General features: G+C 42.1%; 1 protein-coding gene across 6 annotated transcripts in view; it reads left to right on the top strand.

Annotated features, from left to right (window-relative positions):
• The first annotated feature begins 437 nt into the window (after window positions 1–437).
• The window catches only part of SOX5 (SRY-box transcription factor 5), a 1,093,182-nt gene continuing 1,068,879 nt past the window's right edge, over window positions 438–24,740 (top strand). For 3 of the 6 annotated variants that reach the window (XM_065940347.1, XM_065940385.1, XM_065940396.1), the window contains exon 1: window positions 1,017–1,327. The gene's annotated coding sequence lies outside the window, so the exon portion shown is untranslated. Of the gene's footprint in view, window positions 549–822; window positions 870–1,016; window positions 1,328–24,740 lie in introns of those variants that run through there. The other 3 variants (XM_065940365.1, XM_065940375.1, XM_065940356.1) reach the window with 3 other exon arrangements.

Consider the following 24,740-nt stretch of genomic DNA (forward strand, 5'->3'; position numbering starts at 1 on the left):
CAGCCCCCACAGCTCCTGCTCGGGGCTTTACCTTCGGAGTTTCTTCCTTTGGGGATGAGACTCCGGGGGGGCTCGCTCTCGCCTTCCTGCGCCGTCTCCACGGTCGCAGACTCAGGAGTCGAAGCCCCAGCCGCCGACCCTTGTTGAGACCCCCCACTAAACATCATTCCCCAGTTCTTGGGCACTGGGATTTGGTGCTTTACGCACACAAAACCAAACCACTTCAACCACCCCAGAGGCAGAGATGAGAGCGCCTCAAAACTTTTCTCCCCCTCACCCACCTCCCCACCCGCCAAGGAGTAAGTGGGTGCGGAGTGCCGTCGGCGGGGACCCGCGGGCGCAGAGCGGCTCTTCGGGGGAGCAGTGGGCGCTTTAAAAACCAAACCACTCGCCGCTCCAGCCTCCGCGCTGGGCGGCCGGCGGCTCGCCTCCCAGAAGGTTCCGCGGACAGCCGCAGACCCCCACGCGCGCCCTCCGCGCCGGCTTTCCCGCGTGCAAACGGGAGTCGGGGGGCGCCAAGGGGCCCAGGTGATGCTTCCAGGACACGGGTGAGGTTCCAGCGCAGGGAAGAAGTTGACAAAGGGGACTTGACTAAACACGAATGCATATTTATAGACGCGAGCTCCATCAAGATTTAGAGATAGTCTCCTTCTCCCTGCCCCCTTCCCCTCCTGCCATTTCATTTTATCGCTCCTTGAAGTGGAGGGCAGATTGTTTTCTTTAAAAAAAAAAAAATTCCTGCCCGGTGTGGGTCATCGCCGCGTTATTTACAATCTAGTTACTCGGCAGCGGACGGGGAAGCCAACTCCGGGCTCTGTCCCCTTCGGATGGACAGAGAGGGCGACCGGGCGGCCCGCGGCAGGAAGGAGGTCAGGGTGGGTTTGCGGGCGCCCGGGGGGCGACCTGGAGGGAGCCCGAGCCCCCGCCCCGCCCCCGCCGCACCCCCCCGGGGCGGGCGCCGGGCCGAGCTGACCGGCGGCGGGTGCGCTGCCCTCGCCTCCCCCATTGTTCCGACTGTCTTTTTGCCTTTTGTTATTTGCGCTCGCATTGTGTTGTTTGCCTCTGAAGCCGCCTCATGACCAGCCAAGGGATTTCACCTCGTCCTTGAGAGCTACACGGGGAGCGCGAGCGAGCGAGCCAGAGACTGGGGGAGAGGGACGCGCGCGCGCACACACAGACACACACACACACACACACACACACACACACACAGTGGAAAAGGCGAGCCACCAAACCCATCTCCAGTCTCCTCCCGGGGGGCCCCCCAGCCCGCCACTGTGCCACTTTGCATCCCGCGCCCGAGGAGACGCAGAGGAAAGCCGGTAAGGTGCGTGAATCGCAGCGTTTTAACTTTGTTGTGGGTCCCGACGTGGTTGCGGGCAGCCCTCCAAGGCGCAGCGCTCTCCCCGTGCCCGCCGCGCCGCACTCGCTCGCGGCTCCAGCTGGAGAGCCGGCGAAGGAGGGAGGGGGCCGCCGGCGGAGTTTCCTCAAGTACGGAGGGAGGGGGACAGGGTGGGGGCGCGGGGAGGCGGGCGGAGGTTCGGGGCTGACAGCCGCCCCGTCCCCCACCCCCGCTCGGGGGACGGCCGTCCGCCGGGGACCCCGGAGTGCGGGCTTGGACCCAGTTCAGCGAGCGGGCTAACTTTATATATCTCGCTCGGGGAGCCTGCGTGCCGCTGCCGGTATTGTTTTGCAAGTGGTGGCGGTGGAGATGGTGATGAGCGAGGCGGGCCGGAGGAGCGCTGGGAAAACGCTGAGGCTGGTCGGTGCCTCTCGGCCGGCGGCCCGCGGCAGCCCCTCAAAGTTGGCCGGGGCGGGGTGGGGGGCGGGTGGTTCCGATCCTTCCCGGGACGGACGCGCGACCCCCGGCGCACCCACTACCTGAGCGCTCCCCCGGTTGTCTTTTTGTTTCGCTTTCTGCCATCCTTCTCCGCATCAGTCCTCCTCCTCCCCAGCCCCCGCTCCCGGCCCCTCCCGCCCGGAATTTCGGAAAGGAGCCTCATCCTCGTAGATTCTAGGGATTTCAGACACCGGAAGCTTTAATGTTTAATTGCAACTACTTTTTCACCCCCCACCCCGCTCCGAGTACGAAGTGGAGACCGCTCACGTGTTGTCACTTGAAGCGCGGGTTGGGGAAACCTCGCTTGCACTTTGGGCTCCAGTCCTAAAGCCAGGAAAAGAGGTTATACGAGTTGAGATCAAATTGCATTTGGAAATGTTTGCGTCTGTTAGCAGCAGTTGGTTGAGTATTGATCGGCTGGCATGGGATGCACACGAAGCACTGTTTACATATTTTAATAGTAACTTCCCTTCCACGTTACAAAGCGAATCTATTAATACATAGGTGGACCCTGGTGAATATCTAAAGACGCTGGCCTCTGTGACCAAAGGCAGAGCGGTGGCGAATGTGAATTCATGTCGTTATCTTCCTTTCCCAACTGAAAGCGGGTCAAAATGAGAAATTCTGTGACTGTGCAAAACGATATTCTCAGTGCCAGCCAGCCCAGGCACTCTGGGTGGCAGTCAACTGTACTTTTTGAGAAAAGTTTAGGGATTAGTTCTAACCCAGTTGAGATCCTCACTATATCCAGATATCCAAAGTAGTTTCTCAAGAAAAGCATGAGCCGGTTTCCCCAAGAGACTGCCTTCAGGCCCAGCACAGTTCTTTCGTTCAGGTCAAGACCGAGGAAGAGCTGGGGGATTTTGGGTAATAAGTGTGGGAATCTGCAGAGAGACTAGACAGAGTGATTTGTTTCCTTGCTGTTCATAAATAATGGCCCCTAGTATCTTTCACACACACACACAAAAACAAAACAGAACCACACAAACAAAACAGGCCAATCAAGAAGGTGCGTGGGAGATTTGTAGGCAATGGACATTTCAATCAGAAAAACCAGGGCAGACTTTTTGATCGGGGTTACCAGGAGTACGGCTCGATTGCCAGAAGTGATTAGGTTAAGGGCCAGATGGTTTTAAAGTATACGGAAATGTTTTTTAACTTTGTCTTTTATAGCATTTACAAGGAGGACGCTCTCTTAGAGACTTTACAGAACTGCTGAATTTTGATCTGGCTAATTTTGAAAGAATTCAGCTGTACGGTGAACTGCCATTAACTCTGATAGGAAAGGAATCTGGTTTCCAACGCTGATACATGGGAGAGAGTTTCTGGGGGTGCTTCTTCCTGATTTAAATATAGCTCTGAGGCTGAAGCTTAGATAAATCCAGCCACAATGATTTAAAATCATAAGTACTTTCACTGAAGGTTCTCTTAGGCATTGTGTAAAGTTCTCCTGCAGATTATGTCATTAACTGTTTATTCCTCAGAAGTATACAAGATAAAAATCATAGGCATCACTTAAAACTGATGCAATACAGCATCAGTTAAATCCTTAAACTGGTAGGGATGGCTTTTGTTTGCCTAAAAGGTAGATCTTTCATCACGCGAGTTGTTTAAAAACATTTAATTGTGGGGATGGGAAGGGATGTGCATAATTATTTAGTTATTTGTGTTAATTATATAGCAGCATACTCACTTGAAATTCTTTTTTTCCCTTTCTTACCAGTGGTCTTTCTAACAACCTTGTACATGCAGAAATAACAGAGTTTTTGTTTGCTTGTGGATTAAAAAAAAATCTTTTTGTAGCCATTTTGAGTGGGCAGTATTGAATCAATCTGATACAGACTTGAAAGTATACTCTTAATACAGGAAAAAAGAGTTTGAACTCTTCATACAGAAACCTTATACAGTTTTGTTGTTGAGATTGAACAGTTCTGGTTGAATGGCAGACAGGATTCAAAACTCAAACTTATTTGGTAAATAACCAGGCATTTGAGATCCAGTGGTTATTTCAAGTTAACTTAGTTCTATACATGTAAATGCACATCCTGTTTAGACTGACACATGGTTTTGTAAAAGAAAAAAAATGAATATATGCTTATAAAGATGTTATCTGTGGAGTATATGGAGTAAACAGTAAATAACAAGAGTGAAGTTTATACTGAGATATAGCTTCTTTTTTTTTTTTTATCGTTTTTGGGCATAAGGCAGAAGCTGTAGGGAGAGTTTAAAATTTCATTTTCCATTTAAAAAACTTGAATGCTTGGGGAATTTTTTTCTCTCTAAAGCAAATGAAAAATATGATATAATGATTAAAAGAACAAACTGTCCTCTTGTAAAAGCTGTATCCCTTTATTGAGTGATAGGCAATCATTGTTTTGAAGGTATGTCTAGATTATATAGGCTCCCCTGGTGGTTCAGACGGTAAAGAATTCACCCACAATGCCGGAGACCTGTGTTCGATCCCTGGGTGGGTAAGATCCCCTGGAGGAGGGCATGGCAATCCACTCCACTATTCTTGCCTGGAGAGTTTCCATGGACAGAGGAACCTGGTGGGCTGCAGTCCATGGGGTCGCAAAGAGTCAGACATGACTAAGCAAATAAGCGCAGGTAGATTATATAAAATTATAATACTCAGGGCAGGATAAAACTTGTTTTTATTACTCTAAAATATACTGGATTTCAAATCACTTAGAGTTCTAACACTGAACACTATTTAGATTTCCACCAGGTAGAATTGTTTGTTATGATTGATTGGCATAACCTGGATGATTCACCCAGTGTCTGATCACCTCTGGTCGCAGAGAACGCTGTAATTAGAGTTTTGAGAGTAGCTTGGAAAACTTATTTGTCTAGGCTAGAAGTTGATGTGTTCCCTCACATGCTTATCACACTTCTTTAGCCTGAGAAATGGAGGTTTATTTGAAAGGTGAAGAAAGGGCTTGGCTGTTTCAAATAAGCTATATCCTGAGCTTAGATTTGTAGATAGTTAATAAAATAAAAGTCCAATTTTGTTCCAAACGTTGTTTTAAAACACCCATTTGTAAATTGTCTACATTTGGTTTTCATATGTTAATGATTTGGGATCTGAAACTTCTTTCAGAAAGGCATTTTGGTTTATCTTAAAAAACACCACACAAAACTGTCTAAACAACTCTGTAAATAAACTGTTCCAAATGCCTCAATTTGATGAATGAATTAAAGAATTATAGTTCTTAATCCAATTATGATCAGTCTTGTTATTTCCATTTCCCATTTGAGGGTGCTTAGGGAGTGGGGATGGTAAATGATTCTCAAATGTGAGTGGGGTCTTTGTTGTTTATTTTCTGTGTGTGATATAATCACTCATACCTAGGATTTAGGAGAAGGATTTCAGAAGAAGAAGCATACTTGAACCACCTTCAGTTAAACCAGCAGTGCATTTGCATGTAAAGTTGCTTTTAATGGAAGAATAAAATGAAGTTTTTAAGACTGTGAAGCCAGGATCTAACCTTTTGCTTAAAAATAGTGATTTTTATATTAAAAAGGGGTGAAATGGAACCCTTAAGGCCCAGTAGCAGGGCAGATACTCAGCCACCATAGACATTTTCAGCTGGGCCGTATCGCGATGTGTCTATGGTATTTTAAAATAAACTTTGCTCTATACAGTGTCCTTGTTTTAAAAATGGGGAATATGCTTTTTGGGTTGTTTTCTCCCAACCCCTATACCTTTAGCTGCCTTCATGGGCACCCTTGAATGCTGTCCTGATCAGGGGCCTGGATTTAGGATAGGCCCAGTTTGCTTTAAATGGACTCTTTTGAATTTTTGCCCCATTTGCCCAGTTTAACCTCTGGCTCATCAACTAATGAATTCAAAAGTGATAATAGCTTATTATGGTTTAATTATCTAACTAAATGTTGTTATTATTAATACTGCAGTTTATTGGGACCATCTAATGCCTTAGAGAAAAACACGGAGTATCAAGTGAAGCTACCGGGAAGAAATACTTATAAACATAGGCATTTTTTTGTTGTTGTACCACTCCAATCATACCTTATAGGAAAGTAATTACTCTGCTTTTGAGCAAGAGTAACATTCAGTGGGGGAAGCATATTAATAAAATTAGGGGGGAAATGAATGCATTTAAAGAATCAATGCAATAGCCAGCCTTTAAAAATTGAGTCTTAAAAAAAAATTTCCGAGAAAAAAAATGCATCTCCAGGAAGTGGCACTGGTGGTGATGGTGTTGGTATTGAATGCTGCAGGTAGAGATCCTTTCATTCATTTTTTTTTTTTAAACTGATTAATTTTTGGCTGTTCTGGGTCTTTGTTGCCGTGCAGGCTGTTCTCTAGTTGAGGTGAGCAGGGGCTACTCCCCAGTTGCAATGCGCAGGCTTCTCGTTGCAGTGGCTTCTCTTGTTGCAGAGCATGGACTCTACAGCGCGCACAAGCTTCAGTAGTTATGGCCCATGGGCTCAGTACTTGTGGCTCCCGAACTCTAGAGCACAGACTTAGTAGTTGTGGTCCACAGGCTTAGTTGTGCATGTGGGACCTTTCCAGATCAGGGATCGAACCTATGTTCCCTGCATCAGCAGGAGGATTCCTTACCACTGAGCCACCGGGAAAGCCCCCATTCATCCATTCTTCATTGCTGAAAGTTTATTAGAAGTTTTAAAAAATGAGCCACCTGATTATGTTTTTGATGCTTTATTCAGTTACCTCATGATTATTTGCTACCCCTTGTCCGAAGGGGATAAATAGAACAGCAAAGGGATGCACTATTGGCGTTCCCTGGAAGCTCAGTGCCTTTTCCCTGCAGCACCAGTTCAAGTCTGGGAGCTAGAGAATTCAGGAGGGAACCAGGATGCAAAAGAAGCCAGCCCACTAGCCTTCAGAGCTTTTCAATTTAGGTCTATTTATAATTCTTCCAGGACTTCACTTGGAGTTCTGAACATTCAGTGTTCTGCCCCTTTTCTTAACCTCTAAAGCTGGAGATTATAATCCTTTTTTTGTAGGAATATTGCCTGGATTACACTCAATATTGTATATCAGATACCTAGCATAGGGTGTCTCATGAACTAGGTGTTCCGTAATTGTTAGCTGCACTCCTCTCTTCCTTCAATCAAAGCTAGATTTTGATCATTAATAATGTTCAAAGCTTCATTTTGTACTTACTTTGAACTTATTTGAATCCAAGAAGAAAAATATATCACTTTCTTGAGGCTGAGATCAACACTTCAAAATGGTGATTCAGTTAACATCTATGTATGATCTCTGACAATGTGGTTTTATTAAGATGCTGTATCTGGTGCAAGTGTGAATTCTATCTTTTATTCATATAAATGTTTCTCCATGAAAGAAACAAAAGCTTTAGGACCTAACTATAGATCTCTCTTCTTGTTACAATTTTTGATTTCTTGTTGCAGATATAAACTAGGGAAGATTTATTGTGATTTCATCCATGGAGAGTCATCTGCCTCTGGGTTATATTAAGTTTAACATGTATGGATAGAGAGAAGTTCCACTTGGAAAAAGAAATAAGTCTGCCTTTGCATTGTTTTGTCCTGTAGGGTCAACAGTTCCTTCAAAGAAAATCTCATAGGTTTGTTTGTCTGAATTGGGTGCAAGGAGAAAGACATAATGTACCATTGCCTACTGGAATAGATGGTATACAGAACCTGGAAAAATTAGTTTGTTTTCTTTTCCCAATGATTCAGAGGATTTCTCTGTAAGTCAACTGACCAAAGATAAGGAAAAGACTTTTTAAAAAAAGCACATAACTTGGTTACTGCATTAGAGTCCATCAAGTAGTAGACACCAAGATATGATTTGACATGTAAGAAGGTTTTTGCAGGGAAGGCATAGGAGAAGCTGCGATCCAGGTTTGACACTTACGCAAGGAGAGAGGGAAGGAGACGGGATTGAGTAGGAAGAGGCAGGATGGTAGCTAGATGGTTTGGCTAGAGAGGTGAGAGTCAGCCACTGGAAGAGCCCTCTGTCCCAGTGGAATGGCTGCATTCACAACACTCACTGGCTCAGTGCTTGGCCGGGAGCAGCCCCTGGAGACAGGGCCTTGGAGCTCAAATGACCCTGAAGTCATAGAGGGACAGCTAGTGGGGGCGCTGAGTTTGTTATACCCTGACCACAGGAGACCTGAGTGGGGTAGTGGTTTGGAAGTATAGCCCTGAGTACTGGCTTTAGTTGGGTGGTGATGGTGGTGGTGGTTTAGTCACTAAGTCGTGTCTGATTCTTTTGCAACCCCATGGACTGTATCCTGCCAGACTCCTCTGTCCATGGGATTTCCCAGGCAAGAACCGGAGTGGGTTGCTGTTTCCTTCTCCAGGCAATCTTCCCGACCCAGAGATTGAACCCACATCTCCTGCATTGGCAGGCGGATTTTTTTACCAGTGAACCAACAGGGAAGGCCCTGGTTAGGTGCACCTGCCACTAAAAAACAGACCTGGTGATTTCTTTGAGTTCTGACACCTTACTTTCCTCCGCTGTAAAATGAGAAAAATGATTGTGTCGCCTCACAGAGTGCTAGTCAAGATTGAGATTCTATGAGATTCTATATAAATCCACAGTACCACGTGTGGCACAGAGGACATGCTCAACATGTATTTCTCTCTTCTTAATGTATTCATAAAATGCAGTTGGGAGGTATAGGTGAATTGTATCAGGGGATTGTAAATATATGTTAACAACAGGTAGTTCATGTAATTAGAAGGTATGGTTTCTGCCAGCAAGCATCCTTCATGTCTGCCTTCTCAGAGTCGCCCCGTTTAGCTCTCAGGCGTCAGTCCTTATTTTTATGAGGCTGTCAACCGTGCAACAGATAGACCAGCTGCTGACCTTGACCATCTTCAGGTAATTTGCCCTAAAGCACGAGATAGACAGCACTCTCTCTTCATTTCCTTACCCCTCTAGGCTTCCTATTCAGCTGAGAAGCAACTTGCACTGTAAGTCTGCATTTTATCTTGAGCCTCAAACACCTTGCGAGTCTTTGCTCCCCTATGTTTCTGCTCCTAAACCAACTTTCCTCCCGCCACGAAGCACTGAACTCAAGTGGCCCTCAGCGCGAGCTACTGCTGTGATGAGTCACAGAGCCGCCAGCACTTTGCTTCGTTAGATTTGATCACTGCCATGAGCAGTCCTTCGATTGTCAGCTAAGAGACCCTTCAGGGAGTTGTCCCTTAATAGAAAGTCTCTTTTCTTCCCTCCTGTTGTAACTTTAAATTAAAAGAAACTGTAGAGGAGCTGGTGGCCTTGCAGCAGTTCATTCTTCTACCCACTGGGAGAACAACATCTGAGAAAAGACGTTATTGGACTGAGAATTGAGTTGTTGCTATTTTTTGGGGGGCCGGTGTGGGGAGTGGGGCGGTTGTGAGGGAGGATCTGGCTCTCAGTAATGCCATGGGGGGTGGGGGGGGTGATTCTTCGGTGCCTGCTGGGGAACCTTTGGGGGAATGGGAGACATTGATTCAGCATCTTGGGATAATGAGATTGCTGGTGTCTTGCCCCCGAGTTTTAGGTGGTTCTGTGTATTGTACTGTGGGAAACTGGCAGTGGGACAACTTCAGAATCTAGGGAGGATGGGAGGCAGGAAGAGGGAGCTAATTTTTGACACATTCCTCTGACGAGTGCCCCCTCTAGGGAATCTGTGCCCAGGATAAGGACTGCTTACTGTGAGGCTTCTGGCATAGTTTTCCCCAAATAGTGAGTGCTGGTTGCTTCCATGTCACTTGTTAAAAAGATGGACAAACTGAACATTTGGAGAGCCTCTCTGCTGAGACCCGATCCTGCATTCTCTGCAGTTTTAGGTCCATCCCCACCCTGGGTTAGAACCTGCCCTCATTTTGGATGTCTGCTGGAATTCCCTGGTGCCCTGCATGGCTACTGAAAGCTGAAGTTATTTGACGGGTGGTAGCAGGGGCTGACTGCGATGTGCCTGGACGTTCTTGTGATGCCCGCTGTCACTGTGCCGTATTGGCAGCCTGTCACATGTATCTGGCACAGGCAGTCTCATTACTTTTCTCTTGGACTGGGAGCTGCTCTGGAACAAGTGCATACCATTTCTTAGAATTCTGTCTTGACTTTTCTTACTTCACTTTCTCAGCTGCATCTCCACTGTACCCTGACGGCTAGCAGAATAGTTGGGCCTTTGCACATTAAATCAGGAAATGAAGTGGTAGTTTTGATGCACACTAACTAACCAACCAAACAAGTCTCCAAGTTTGTTTCTGTTTTCTGTTTTGGTTTTTTCGGCTGCTCAGCCTGTGGGGTCTTAGCTCCTGGATCATGGATGGAACCCGAGCCCCACTGTGTTAGAAGGCAAAGTCTTAACCACTGGACCGCCAGGGAAGTCTCCTCTAAGTTTGCAAAGAAAGTTAATATGTGCTAAGTTGCTTCAGTCATATCCAACTCTTGGACTGCAGCCTACCAGGCTCTTCTATCCATGGGATTCTCCAGGCAGGAATACTGAAGTGGGTTGCCATGCCCTTCTCCAGGGGATCTTCCTGACCCAGAGATCAGACCCAGGTCTCCTGCATTGCAGGCAGATTCTTTACCATCAGGAGCCACTAGGAAAAGTTGATGAACTCATTGTTTCTAGGGACCTCCTCAGCTCCACAAACATGCCTCCCTTCTGTCACTGCTTATTGGGCTTTTCTAAACCTTTCTCTTCCCACAAGGTCTTTATCTTCCTGCGCCATCGCCACATGCATTAAGTTAATCTCACCAGAGGAAGTGAGAAGTAGAGAGTTTGCTAAATACACTGTTTCCTGATTTGAAAGGGGGTAGCCAGAGGTGACAAACATTTGGAAGCTAAGCTCCTTGAGGGCACAGGATTGTATTTTCAGCACAGTCACAGTACTTGGAACAAGGCAGCCACAGAATCAATGATGGCTGAGCCAACTTGTCTTCCAAACTAAGCTGCATTCTGATTCAAGGCACCCAGCATGATGGGGAGCTGAGAAAACTAATAATGGTTAGGCATCGACCATGTTCCAGGCACCTGCTAGGTGCTTTACATGGATAATCTCATTTAATCCTAACAGCCCACACATTAAGTGGCTATTATCTCCTTTCCACAAACAAATTGCAAGGAGTCAGGTGCCTACTCATTCTCCACAACTAGTAAACAAGAGAATCACTGCCTGGATTTCAGTCTTTTTGACTCAGCCCCTTGTATACTCTTTCCATCATGTCGTGGCCAAGATGCTGGTGTGGGTTCTTATCCATGAAATGCGAGCACTAACCATGCCTTCCTGTCTACCTCAGGGGACAGTTTGGAGCAGGTGAGAAGTGTAAAGTAATTTCTAAACATCACTTATCATTATCAAGTACCCACTGATCCATTTACTAAGTCAAAGAATATTTATTGAACGCATGGATAGATATTGCTTAAGCTATACTTAACAGGAAATATTTTGACTTGAAGCAGAGATCCTGAATACATAAAAACTGACATCAAAGGAATTTATAGAGCACTGTGTCTCAAAGGTGATCACCCAGTCATCTTGCTGAAAACCACCTGGGATGTTTTTGAAAATGTGCTTTTCTGTCCCCCCTCTCAGACATAAGAAACCTGAACCCCTGTGGTTGGGAAGCCCTCTAACCCTGAATTTTTAACAAGCATGACTGGTGATTCTTTTGCACATAAAACTTTGAAAACCAGTGATAAAAACTTTTTATTGATTCTCTTTGGTAGTAGGTTATATATATGACTTATAGAGGTAAAGTAAGGTGCTCAAGGAGTAGTGGAAGCACCAGAATAAAGCACAGGTGATTGTTGGATTTGTAGAAAGACTTCTTGGTGATTTGGTTTTAGGTTTTTGGTCATTTATTTAGGTTTTAAAGAACCCAAGTAAGTTTGAGTATATAGAATGCTAGCATGCTGAAGGTCAAGAGAGATGGGAACTGCCACAGAGTGGGTTGGGGTGGGGGAAGGATGGCAGTTATGTGCATTCCAGACTTAGAAAGATCTTTCTTTTCCAGGACAGATGGAGAGGTAAACTGGAGACCTGGGGTTGATTTATTTATTCGGTTCCATATCCCAAATATTTAGAACAGTGTCTGGAACATAAGCAGGTGCTTTAAGACCTTTGCTTAACAAATGAATAAAAACAGGTGGAGGGAGAGAGCAATGTGGAGAATAGATTAGAATAGCTTGATTATGATTATTGTGGTTAAAGAAATCGAGAAGGAAGATGCTGGGAAGGAATCCTAGTGAGACCAGATAAGGACAAGTTGTAATTAGACTAATATGGTCCTTACAGGAGAGTGCCTTCAGACAAACAAATAAACAGTACAAAAGCAAACCTGGGGTTTGTATGGGATCAAATCATCCGGCTGCTGTTTGTGTGTATTATCTTGGGAGCAGCAATTACTACATGAGGATAAGGACTGAGTCTGTTTTGTTCTCCAAATGATCAGAGTCCTTAATAAATATTTATTGAATAAGTGACCGGGCTTCCACATGGGCTGGAGAAGAAAGCTTTTAAATGATACAGAGATATCTTGTAAAAAGAGAAAAAGAATCTTGATGAATGCTAACCAATAATGGATGATGATGAAAATAGCAAATCTTCATAAAAACTGCAAGTTCTTAGGCAGTCTATTTGGAATTTAGGAGCATCTCCATCTGATGGTTTGCCTGTCACCAGACAGTGCTTTGCTGTTCATGTCACTTTCATTTTGCTGTGTCGAAAATCCCCTGTGATGCCTAGCACAGTGCCTCACTGATGTTGGCTATTGAATAAGTAATTGCTGAAGAGTTCAATCCGTGAATGAAGGGTATTGACTTGGGGTGGGGGAGAGGGGAAATCGAAAGCAGATGAGGAAGAGAGTTGCCTTCCTTCACTTAGAATTCCCAGAGTGGCCTGTGGTCCAGTGACCTTTAGCAGGCAGATTTCCCATATAACTCAAAGGCTGGTTATTGTAATCTTGGGAAGAAGGATGCTTGCTAAGGTAATGACTGCAAAGGTGGGTTCAGCATTGTTCAAAGAGGCAGCCATTCATTTGATCTGGAAAGTCAGGCTGGAAAATGTATTGGGGGAAGAAACGGTAAAAAAGTAATTCTAAACCTAACAGGAGTTTCAGTAGAAAAATGGCTCTAATTCAAGCGGTGTAATGTTAACATCAATGTGCGTCTCGTGGCTCAAGCCCCGCATCCTGCTTTGGAAATAAAAGGAGATTGTGTAAAGAATTAGCAATACAAGGCATTTTTAAGTGCTTTATTGCAGAGGCCTGTGATACTCTGTGAAATCTATGCAGGCTTTTTCTTCCTGCTGTGCTTAATTTCAGAATCTGATGCTATTACCTATCCTTGGAGAAAAAAAAAATCACTCTCTGTTAACTCTTAAAAACCGAGTTTAGCATTGTGCTGGCTTTCAACATAATGTTTCTGACATTTCTTGGGAAGAGAGCAGTGGAGCATGTAGCTGTGGAGGGGTTTTTGCCTCCAAGTTTAGTATCCAGGATTGCTTCTAGGGGGCGGCATTAGAGTAAGAGGGCAAGTTGGAAATAAATGTCGAAAGCATAAGTTTAGAAATGGCTCAAGCAGCTTGAAGAATAAGGTCTCTGAAAGAGTTGGCAGAGCTTGTGTTTGGCATGGATCCAGATCAGAAGCCAGAAAGGCAGATGCGTCCTAAAGAAGATCAGGCAGAAGCCAGGGCAGGAGTTAACCCTTTACAACAGAGATGACTATCTTCTTGTGATATGAAGAGAAGCCCTACACATAAGTTCCCTGGCATGCCATCACCATGCTCCTCCACCTGTCTAGCTTGAAATAACAGTTGATGATTGATAGTTTACTGTTGCCAGGCATTGTGCTAAGCAGTTTATTTTTATTGGCTCTTCCCAGGAATAATGTAGATGTAGATACACATGTTGATCCATTTTACAGATAAGGAAACTGAACTGGCCCCAAATAGTAGTAGAGCATCTGATGGAGCTGAGCCTTGAACACAGAGTGGTCTGACTCAGAGGCTGGGGCTCTTGCCCACTGTAACATGGGAAGTATATTTTAAGTCCAGTTGAGTCATGGCTCAAAATGATGCTTGTGTTTTCCTCTTCCTCTATACATGTACTTCTGTCACTCTAGGATCAGCTCTTTTCTGCTTGTTTCTGAACTTTGGCAAAGTTCCCCAAAGTGGGATCTCTCCTTAGAATTTACACTGTTGACCGCTGTCAGGTCAGCCTTCCTGACATGCTGTTTAAATTGTGTTGCCCCTTTCCTGAACATTCATGGTGCCTGAATACCATACCCCGATGGGATCCAGACCTTTCTGCTTTCTAAGGGCCTTACCATCTTCTCCAAGCCTTCTACATTTCCAGGCTCATATTGGAAACTGTCCTTTTTAGACCAGTTTCCTTCTGATCTGGATTCAAGCTGAGCATGGTGTCCCAAACAGCTCTCTGCCTGAATACCATACCCCGATGGGATCCAGACCTTTCTGCTTTCTAAGGGCCTTACCATCTTCTCCAAGCCTTCTACATTTCCAGACTCATATTGGAAACTGTCCTTTTTAGACCAGTGTGCTTCTGATCTGGATTCAAGCTGAGCATGGTGTCCCAAACAGCTCTCAGAGTGTCTGCGACACATGAGCCTTGTCAACTCCTCTCAGAATGCTCATGTCAGGGGCCTTCCAAGGGTATCTCATGAAAAGTCAGTGCTCGTATCTGAACTCTGTGACTCGGGGAATTTTTCCTGAGTTGCTTTTCCATCTGCTTCAGACCTCCCCATCGTCTGACTTTCCTTGGTTCCCAATCCGCTTGACTCTGGGCTTAAACTTTCTCTTTTGATGTGTCATTCATTCATTCAGTGATCAGCAAATATTTGTTGAGCACCTACTATGAGCCAGACCCCACTTTAACTGCTAGAGAGTCTGTGATGTGTGGAACAGGCACATACCTTATAAACAAGATATATAGACCTTATATACAGATCCTTGTATATCACCTGCATTTATGATTGTAAGCTGTAGAACTGTACTTTGCAGGAGTATATACAACACAGAGGAGAAGTGTCTGCTATTTTGGCAGGACAGCCAGAGGAGGCAGCCATGAGGAAGTCACATTTGAAGGATGGTTACTGAGGTCTCATCGGGGTCTCATCCCTGGTGGCTCAGATAGTAAAGAATCCCCCTGCAGTGTGGGAGACCCAGGTTCAATCCCTGAGTTTGGAAGATCCCCTGGGAAGGGAATGGCAACCCACTCCAGTATTCTTGCCTGCAGAACTCCATGGACAGAGGAATCTGGTGTGCTACAGTCCATGGGGTTACAAAGAGTCAGACATGACTGAGTGATTAACACGTTAATGAGAAAAAGAGGACAAGAGAAAAAACCTTTGAGACATATGAGTAGTATATGCAAAGGTTCCAGAGAGAGAGGGGTGGGTGTGTTCTTGGAACTAGAAGGCCAGCATTGCTGGAGCAGAGTGACTGGGAAATGGACATCGGTGGGGCTGCAAAGGTGAGTCTTCAAAGGTGAATCTTCAAATAAGAGTGATAAGAAACCCATTGAATAGTTTTAAGCAAGAGACTAATAAAATATGTGGCCAGAGCATATAGACCAAATTTAAGAGAAGAAGGAATGGATTTGGCAAGCTTGTAAGGAAGCTGTTGCAGTGATTTGCACAAGAGAAAGATGGTGGCTTTGATTTTGGACTTTAGCAGTAGTATCAGAGATGGAGACAATAAGAAAGGTTTTACAAGCGAACATGGAGGGGAGATCACCCAGTTTCACTGCTTTGTATCTGCCCCCACCCCAATTCTGGCAACCTATTGGAATATTCCATCTGATAATTAATAAAATGTCTTCTTGTTCGTAAGTTTGGGAAAAAAATATAGAAGTCCATACGCCTCCCAGGGACGCTGCCGGCTGTATCTATACCTCCTTTAGCCCTTGAGTATTCAAGCAGAGTGGAGAAGGAAATGGCAACTCACTCCAGTATTCTTGCCTGGAAAATTCCATGGACGGAAGAACCTGGCAGACTATATAGTCCATGGGGTTGCAGAGTTGGCCATGACTGAGCACATCAGTAGCATTCAATCAGAGAGATTTGACACAAAATGTGTAGTGTCTTCTGTCTATACGTATATATTTGCTTTCATGTTTCTGGACTTTCCTTTGGTATATATCATCCCCTCCCAGAGATTTCCTGAAACATTACCCATCCCTTAATTTCCAAGTTGAAGTTGGCTTTTTTCACAGCATCTTTACAGAATCTACTGACGGATGCTTTCTCCTTGTGATCTGATGATATCTCCATCTATAGTCACTTTTAAAGCTTTGAGTGTTCCATGTTATAATCATGTTGTGAACATGTCTTATCTTTTGAGAGATCCTGTGAGTTTGCCTAGGGATGTGGATTTGTAGTTCAGTATTATACTCTTATTGTGGATCCTCATTTACATCTTTAGTATGGCAGTCTACTTAACCTCCCTCAGTCTGTGATTCCTCATCTGCAGAATGGGGATAATTATATGTACTTCATAAAGCAGTTGTGTAGAATCAATGAAAGAAAGAGTATAAAGTCTATAAAACAGTCCTTGGCCATAATGAGTTCTGCTACATGATGACATTTTATGGTCATAAATGTTATTCTTTGAAATCAGAAACCTGTGTCTTATGACTACTTTTATCTACTTGGAGCTCAGTAAAAACTTATGGAGTTCACATTTAAATTTAAATTTATGTATCACTTCTGCCAGGGGATACAAATATAAGTACATTTTGGTTCTTGTCTGCACAAACCTCTATTTGATGGGGAAGTTAGTAACATAAACTGGTAATTATGTTTATCAGTATCAGTATCAGTATCAGTGTGATAGGTATAGTGTTAGAGTATTTTGAGAGCAAGGAAGAGAGGTTGGGGAAGGTTTTCTAAGTGAATTGAAGTATGAGCTGAGTACTTTATTAATCAATTAAATGTATATTGAAATAATGTGTATGCATTGTGTAAAGCTCAAAGCTACATAACAAAATAGCACACTTGTCTTATTGATGATCATGCCACCGTTACTTCCAACCCTGTATCTGTATTTCTGAATAAAATGTTTATTCCTTATTTTCCAGAAAATGTGAGTTGTTGATTGACTTCCTACTAGTTGGCCTTGTTACACTAACTCTTCCCCCACCCCTGCTTCCTAACATCACACATATTCCTTTTCCTATTATCTTAATGTATTTTCACCTCCCTCCTTTTTTAGAGTTAAATCAGTTCAGTAAACACAGTCACAGGAATTCCCTGGTGGTCCAGTGGTTAGCACTCGGGGGCCAGTTTGATCCTTCTCTGGTCGGGAAGCTAAGATCCTGCAAGCTGTGAAGCAACCCCCCCCTCCAAAAAAATAATCCCCCCCAAACAAAAACCCAAACAAACAAAAAACAAACACACGGTTACTTTGACTCTGTAAGTGTTGTTTATCACTGAGAATTTTGTATATTGATTACTTGTACTTTTTATAGAACTTTTTTGGTTTTTCTGGAGTTAATAATGGTTTCTATTCAAACCCACGAGTTTTAGTAAAAGTGTTCAATGTTTCCTGGAATTTCTGAGTCAGGCTTAAAAAGGGGGAGTAACATAATCAGGGTAGACTTTAGGGGCAGTCAGTTGTGGTTGAAAAGATCATTTTATCCCTGACATCATTTAGAATTATTCTTAGAATTAGATAGTAAAAAAGCCCATTGACTTTTAGTTAGTTATATTGTTCTTCTTAAAAGTTCTGCAGACACTGCATCCCCTTATTGCCTGTACTTGGGCACACTGCTCCTGCCAACCTGCCCTTGGTAAGGCTCTGAGTTAAGCTTAGAAAGGCAGAGGGAGGTACTCTGAGAAGGGAGGAAGGTATTCCAAACAGGCAGGACAGTGTGACTAAAAAGGCAAGAAGGTGAGAAATAGCATGGCGTGTTTGTGAAATTACAAACCGTGTGGTGTTGGTAGAACATAAAGCACAGGATAGGAACCAGCTGAGATGAGGCTGTGATGTTGGCAATGGTCGGATCAAGGTGATCTTTTTGTCATAGACCCAAATGCCCCAAATTCTGTCTTGTAGGTCATGGGGAACCTTATGGTGTTGAATAATATGGTCTGTTTTGCTTGTGAATGAACTAATGGCATACTGCACAAAAAAATGGAAAACTGTCTCAAGTCAGCAATTAAAATGCATATTTGGTGACATGTTAGTACTTTAGGGGTACCCCACCAGTAAAGTGTTTAGAGCACACAGTCCTTTAGAATGTGTGCATGCACGCACGCACACGTATTCATAATTTATATACATGCGTTGTACTGGACCTAACACTCAGCCTGCAGTAAACACTCAGGGCAAGGTTCGGTTTAAATGACAGTTAAGTAACAGTGGTAGTAGTACATCGGAGTTCCCTGGAGACCAGCTCTGCTGTGTGGAGTTGCAGGCATTGGGTTTATTGGGAAGGCTCTTGAGGACAGCACCCGTGAAGGGCTGAGGAAGGCAGGATGAGCTTAGGGACTGTGATGCATTTGAGTCTTCAGCTAGCCTGTGCATAACTCTGGAACTGGATGGCTCCTCAGAGATGTCCTGAACTGAGGCAACTGGGCCAGGCCTTTGTAACCATACGTTGGTCCTGGATGTGAGCCATCCCTGAGGAGCAGGGGGAGGTTTGTATGAGGGTAGTTCTTCAGAGGGGGCTTAGATGTGAGTATTCAGCAGCCAGCACTCTTGGAAACTGGGAAGTGAGCGCCACTGAATAGCATACTACAGTATCCACTAAATGCAACCTTCTGAGACTCTACTTTTTTGAATTCCCATAGATTTTCCTTGAAATATGGCTGACAAAGGGGTAAGCAGTGGGTCTTAGAGATATGGTTCTGCCATTTTCCCATGTTCACTTGTATTTGCATTATTAGTATTACTTTGAAAACCTCTGGACTTTTGTAGGATATATTTTAAAACCATTTGTTAGCTTAATGTGAATTAATTTAACTAAATGTTTAGATGGTATAGTCTGTATGGCCACAATGTGTGACAAAATGGTGAGACAGAAGACAGCGGCATTAACATTCAGTCCTTCTAGTTGTGAAATGAAGGCCCCTGTGGCAATCTATTAATAGTTAGATTAAAAAAAGAAATATGTGGATCATTGGAACTTCCAGCTTTGGAGAAAATGTCTTTATGAAATGAGACCAAGAGAACATTTTAATTGGAGGTAGGATAGCTGATTGGACATAGACATATGGTGATAGAGATGGTGTCTCTGTGTATTGACAAATGAGGAGGAATTCTTGCCCAGTATGCAGACAACAGTGTAGCCTAGGTTTTCGGGTTCCCAGATAGGCATCTAAGTTAGTGTTCTCCTAACTTCCTTTGATCATGTATATACGCAATGAATAAAAAAGAAAATATTGCTTTACTAATAGTAAACATACAGAGACAGTAAAAGGCCTGTGATAAAGAGGGAATAAAGAATATATAATAAGAAATGTAAGCAAAAGTTGTAATATTTTCTTTTAGCATGCTAGTGGATTTTTTTTTTGAACCCTCCTTGAAGACTTTTTCAGCTAGTTTCCTTGAGTGTAAGTTATATACTAAATAGGGGAGAAACTACTGGCGACAAGCTTTGATGGTTTTATGAGTTTGATCTGTGCAACTATTTAAATGTGATAGCATGAACTACAGGTATTAAAAAATAAGGTTTTTCCATGGCTGATTCATGTCAATGTATGACAAAAACCACTACAATATTGTAAAGTAATTAGCCTCCAACTAATAAAAATAAATGGGGAAAAAAAATAATGTTTTAGAACGGGCTTCCCGATGGCTCAGTGGTAAAGATTCTGCCTGCAATGCAGGAGATGCAGAGATGTGGGTTTGATCCTTGGGTTGGGAAGATCCCTTGGAGTAGGGCATGGCAACCCACTTCAGTATTCTTCCTTGGAGAATCCCAGGGACAGTGGAGTCTGGTGGGCCACAGGCCATAGGGTTGCAAAGAGTCATACACGGTTGAAGCAACTGAGCGCAGACGAACATGAGGTTTTAGAACGCAGTTGTACTTTACGGCATTTTAAAAATCATGAAGCGAATGCATGTGTGTGTGTGTTTGTGTGTGCGCTAGCCAGGGTCATGATGACTTAGCATTTCCTCATGTCTAGCAATTCCTCATAATTAACTAGAAGGTTGGGGCCACACTGACACCATTACCCCTCTGAATATCTGGCTCTAATTTATGAGCCATATCCTGCCTAATATGCCAGAATGCTTTTGAATGTTTGAATGTTCTCTCATTGCTTATTTTTTTTTGGATTCATAGATTTATAAATCAGTTACATACCACAACGAAAAGATGTCTTTATTTGTGTCTCTCCACAGTAGAGAACCTGAGAAGACAAAACCTTTCATAAATGTAGTAAGTTTCTTCATGTCCTTTTGGAATTTTAAATGTTTATAAGCATTTTTATAGCAAAACTCAGCCTTACTTTAAAGAATTATTCTATTGTTTTGTGCCTGAACTTTGGGTAGCTTGGCTTCCTATTAACATCTTTTATTTTGTTAATCAAAGTTCATTTTAGTTGTGTTTTCATTTTTATATTTGACAGTGTCTGCTCATAAAACGTTGGTTGCTTTGAATTTCTTGAAAGAAAGGGGATAAATACATTTCAGGTAGCGTTATTATTACTTTTCACTAGAGATTAAAAGGTAGCCAGATTTGGAACCAGTATATAGAAGTCTTAATAAGGGTATAGTAATCATGGTTGGATTCCCAAGTAAACCTAATCACAAAATCTTAAATACAGTTCTTAAGTTATAAGGTAGAACCTCATTATGCTAGAGAATGGTACTTTTTAAAATAATAAAGACTTGATTCCTTTTTAAATATACATTCAAATGCTCTTTCTAATTATTGAGTGAAGGACAAATACTGTCTCTCAAAAAAATATTGTGCCCTGACATTTTCAGGTGATTCCATCCATATTTTTATTCTGTTTATAACTATTTGCATATTGATCTTAATAGTAATTTAAAATTTACAGTGTTGTTATATTTCACTGTGATTAACTATTATTCATTAAAGTGTGTTTATTGTTAATCTGTTCTTTGTCACATATGAGAGATGTTGACTAATGGGGTTACCACGGTGAATAATAGAGATTTGGTCCCTGCCCTTATGGAGTTTACAGTTTAGTGAGAAAAGTGGAGATTAATCAGCTAATTGTACTTGAGAGACACTCTCTTGTCTAGTGTAATTGTGACTGGTAACTGGATTGTTAATAAAAAAAAAATTGCTAAGGCATAGAATCATAGAGAAATGACATATTCCCTAAATATTTGAGCATTTTAAACAATGTTTAATCAGTTTGTTTATTGCTGTTCCATTGTTTATCAATATTGATTAATTTACCAATTAATTGATGTATAGTTGAGGCTTTTAAGGATGAGTCTTGAGTGCCTCTACTTGTCATCTTGGATAAGTCACACTCGAGATATATGTTCTCTGGTTTTTGACTTGCTAAAATTGATAGGAGAGCTAAAAGGCAAGCAATTTAAGTGCTGAAATTGGTCTTTAAATTAAAAAAAATTTTTTTATTCTAATTTTATGAAGCTATTTGAAACCTAACATAGTGAGTTTTTTAAAAATTTACCTTTATTCCTTCCAAAGCATTCAATCTAGTGTTACAAATAACATCCTTTTTGCCCTCATATTCTCTCACTTGTGTAATATTTAATGAGTTTAGTTAATTACAATAACAATAGGAATGATATAAGGAGACTTGGATCAAGCAGATAAGTGAAGCAGTTAGAGTAGGTGTGTGTGGTATGCTGGAGTGGCCTTTTTGCCATTAGGGTGCCATGGCTAATTCTATGTTTCACAGAGGGGATGGAGCACATCAGTTACTCTGGTGATCAGGTGAATGTAGGTTGGCTGTGAAAGTTTTACTGTAGGACTCCCGAGAAGTGCTTTGAAGTGTTTTATGGAGATGAGTACGGGGAGCTTTAAGGATATATTATAGGGTTGTTGTTCAGTCGCTAAGGCATGTCCGACTCTTTGTGACGCCATGGACTGAAGTGCGCCAGGCTCCCCTGTCCTTCACTATCTTCCAGAGTTTGTTCCAGTTCAGATCCATTGAGTCGGTGATACTATCTAACCCATTCACCCTCTGCCTCCTCCTTCTATTGCCCCAGAGTGGCTGGGGCACAGAAAAGAAGGGCGAAAGTCATGAAGAATGAGGCTGGAGGATGGGGCAGGAGTCCTGTCACGCAGGGTCTTGTAGAGGCTGCTGAGGTTCTGAATTTTTATCACAAAAGTAAGGGCAAGTAGTTAAAGGATTCATATTTGCATTTTTAAAAGATCATTCTGGCTGTTGTTTGGAAAATGGAATGAATAGGGCATCAGTTCTGTAGTGATTAGAGTAGTCTAAATAAGAAGCGTTGTCCTTGTCTCCAAAACTTTTCTTCCATTTTTCAGGGCCTTATTCTGCTACAAGTCTAAACGGGTCCTTGAAATACTTGAGGAAAAGCAGAACCTAAATTCATCATAGATATAAATCTTTCAGTATCCCCAAAGACCAGGAATAGTAGTTTCTATAGTGTACTTTGCTTACCATTTTTCCTTTTATATTTGTATTTATATTCACAATTCCAGCATGTCATGTTTTCAAGACAATAGAAAGAAAGGGAAAGGCATTCTTTTAAGCTTGTACCACACTATTGATTTTCTTTGAAAGGACAACAAGTGTGTTTATTTTATCACTGTGGGTCTAAAAATTAACCATGAAACATCATTTTCTACTTCTAAACTATGTGTAACAAAGAAATGCTTTATTGCAACTTCATCAATAATTCAAATGCAACTTAAAAGAAACTAGGGCAGCACAAGGAAAAAAAGCACACTTGTTCCATAATTGAGTCGATTAAATAGTATTGAGTCCCATTGTCATATTCATATTGATGAAACAACTTTTATAACTGCAAAGACTCTAATAAGAAATAAGACCTCAGAATTATGAGACAATGTCATAGACATTTCTGTATTTTTTTTTTCTTTTGTAAAATACAAACAGCGAAAGCAAGCTTTTCCTTGTATGCGATAATGAAGGAACAGCTTTTGAAAGGTGCTTTTATTGGGATTTTAGTAGTTTTCAAGGCTGCGCAGTAATAGCCCAAGCTATTTTGGAACTGTGCATACATTAGTGTTCTTGTGCAGCATGATACAATAATGTGTGAAAAAGTATACGATCGCACCTTGTTTAAATTTGCAGTTTTTGTGCATAATCCCACAGTAAGCTCTTGTCAGGTTTTGACTGCACAGGGGAGAAGAAAGTTTAGAGCAGCCTACAGATTGGGGTCGGGTGTAAATATCCAACTATGAAAATAAGAAATTTTAAAAATTACATTTTTTTGAAAGATCAAAAGAGTTCAGTTTATATGATATGATATATATAAATCAACCTATGGTGAGTTTTGCCCGTGGAAGCTTCAGAATATGCATAAATAACCTTCTGAATGAAGATGTATATCTGCTTTATTTTGTATTTGCAGAGTGTGAGTGAAAAGTACGGAGTGTGATTTTTAAAGACAATGATCACATTATAATTTATGCATTCATATTAATGTTGTTTTTCAAAATTGTCACCCAGAGAAGCAGAACCCTGATTCCATTGATGCCCTTGTTCAAAACATTTTGGAAAACTTCCTCTCCGAATTGTCTTTTGAATCATTTGCAAGCCTGACTAAAAACATCCATCTCATTACTTTCTATTCGCATTTTATACCAAGATTCATCATGCTTTTTTTTTATTCACCAGAGTTGGCTATAAATGTCTCTGTGAAATGATGAAAATGGCTAAAATTGACTTTCAAATTATGAAATTTGTCACCATTGAGGATATTTAGAAATGTGTATGCATGTGTGTGGTACAGACTTAGAAAGCAGTTTCTAAAGGAGGGAGAAATACTTTGAATAATGGCTGAGCTTTAGAGCGAGTAAGTGGCCTTCTCAGGTGACCATTGTGAAGGGAAAGCATGTTTGGATGACATGGTATGTTTGTTTAAAAACCAGTCACATTACTTTTTAATGACCCTCTATATTAGTTTTCACAATGTATACAAAGAAAAATGCAAATATGCCTTTTGGAATGCAAGGCCAAAATATCTTACACAATTAGTGGCATATTTTATTAGTAAGACAATTAAAGAATTAAGCAACTACAATGTTAATCCTGTGTTGGCATATTCTCCAGATACTGGTCTTTCCATGAGAATGTCTCTGTATAGTTTTACTTTATTTAAATACTGTCCTTTATTGTCTGATCCTTAAGTATGTGTATTTCCATTAGCATCTTATGTAATTCATACTTGTTTTCATGTCATTTGAATGTACTAGTTGGTAGCATGTGAAATTTTCATTTCAGTTGACCTCTCCCTAGTAAGTAATTGACCCAGTTTTCAGAACTATTAGTGCTTGTTTTCTTAACCATTAGTAAAAAACCCAAATAGTCACATGTGCTTGAAATGTAAAATAATTGGAATGACTTCTAAGTATTTTCTTAGTTTAAAAGAAACCTGTGATCATTCAGGACAACTCACACATAGTGTGTGTGTGTGAAATGACTTATGAATAAAATGAAAATGAATTAGTAATGTAGAAATTCAGAATGACCATTTACCTCCAGTTTGAACATCTTTATTGTGTTCTTTTTTTTCAATCGGTGGGAAATGAAAGAAGCAATCACTGGAGAGACTCAACTGAGTACTTTTTATTTTCTGAGTATTAGATTTGGTATTGGTATTAGAAGGAGAGCAGACAGCTCAAATATAATTTTGCCATGGTCAGTTTTTGTGACCATGAAAGGTAAGTGAAGATTAGATGCCCAGAGATCACAGAGAGTTTAGGACAACTTTCTGAGGCTGGGCAGGACTCTTGTTGATGAGTAAAGTTTTATTGGAT

Source organism: Muntiacus reevesi, chromosome 1, assembly GCF_963930625.1.
Source record: "Muntiacus reevesi chromosome 1, mMunRee1.1, whole genome shotgun sequence".
Taxonomy (NCBI): domain Eukaryota; kingdom Metazoa; phylum Chordata; class Mammalia; order Artiodactyla; family Cervidae; genus Muntiacus; species Muntiacus reevesi.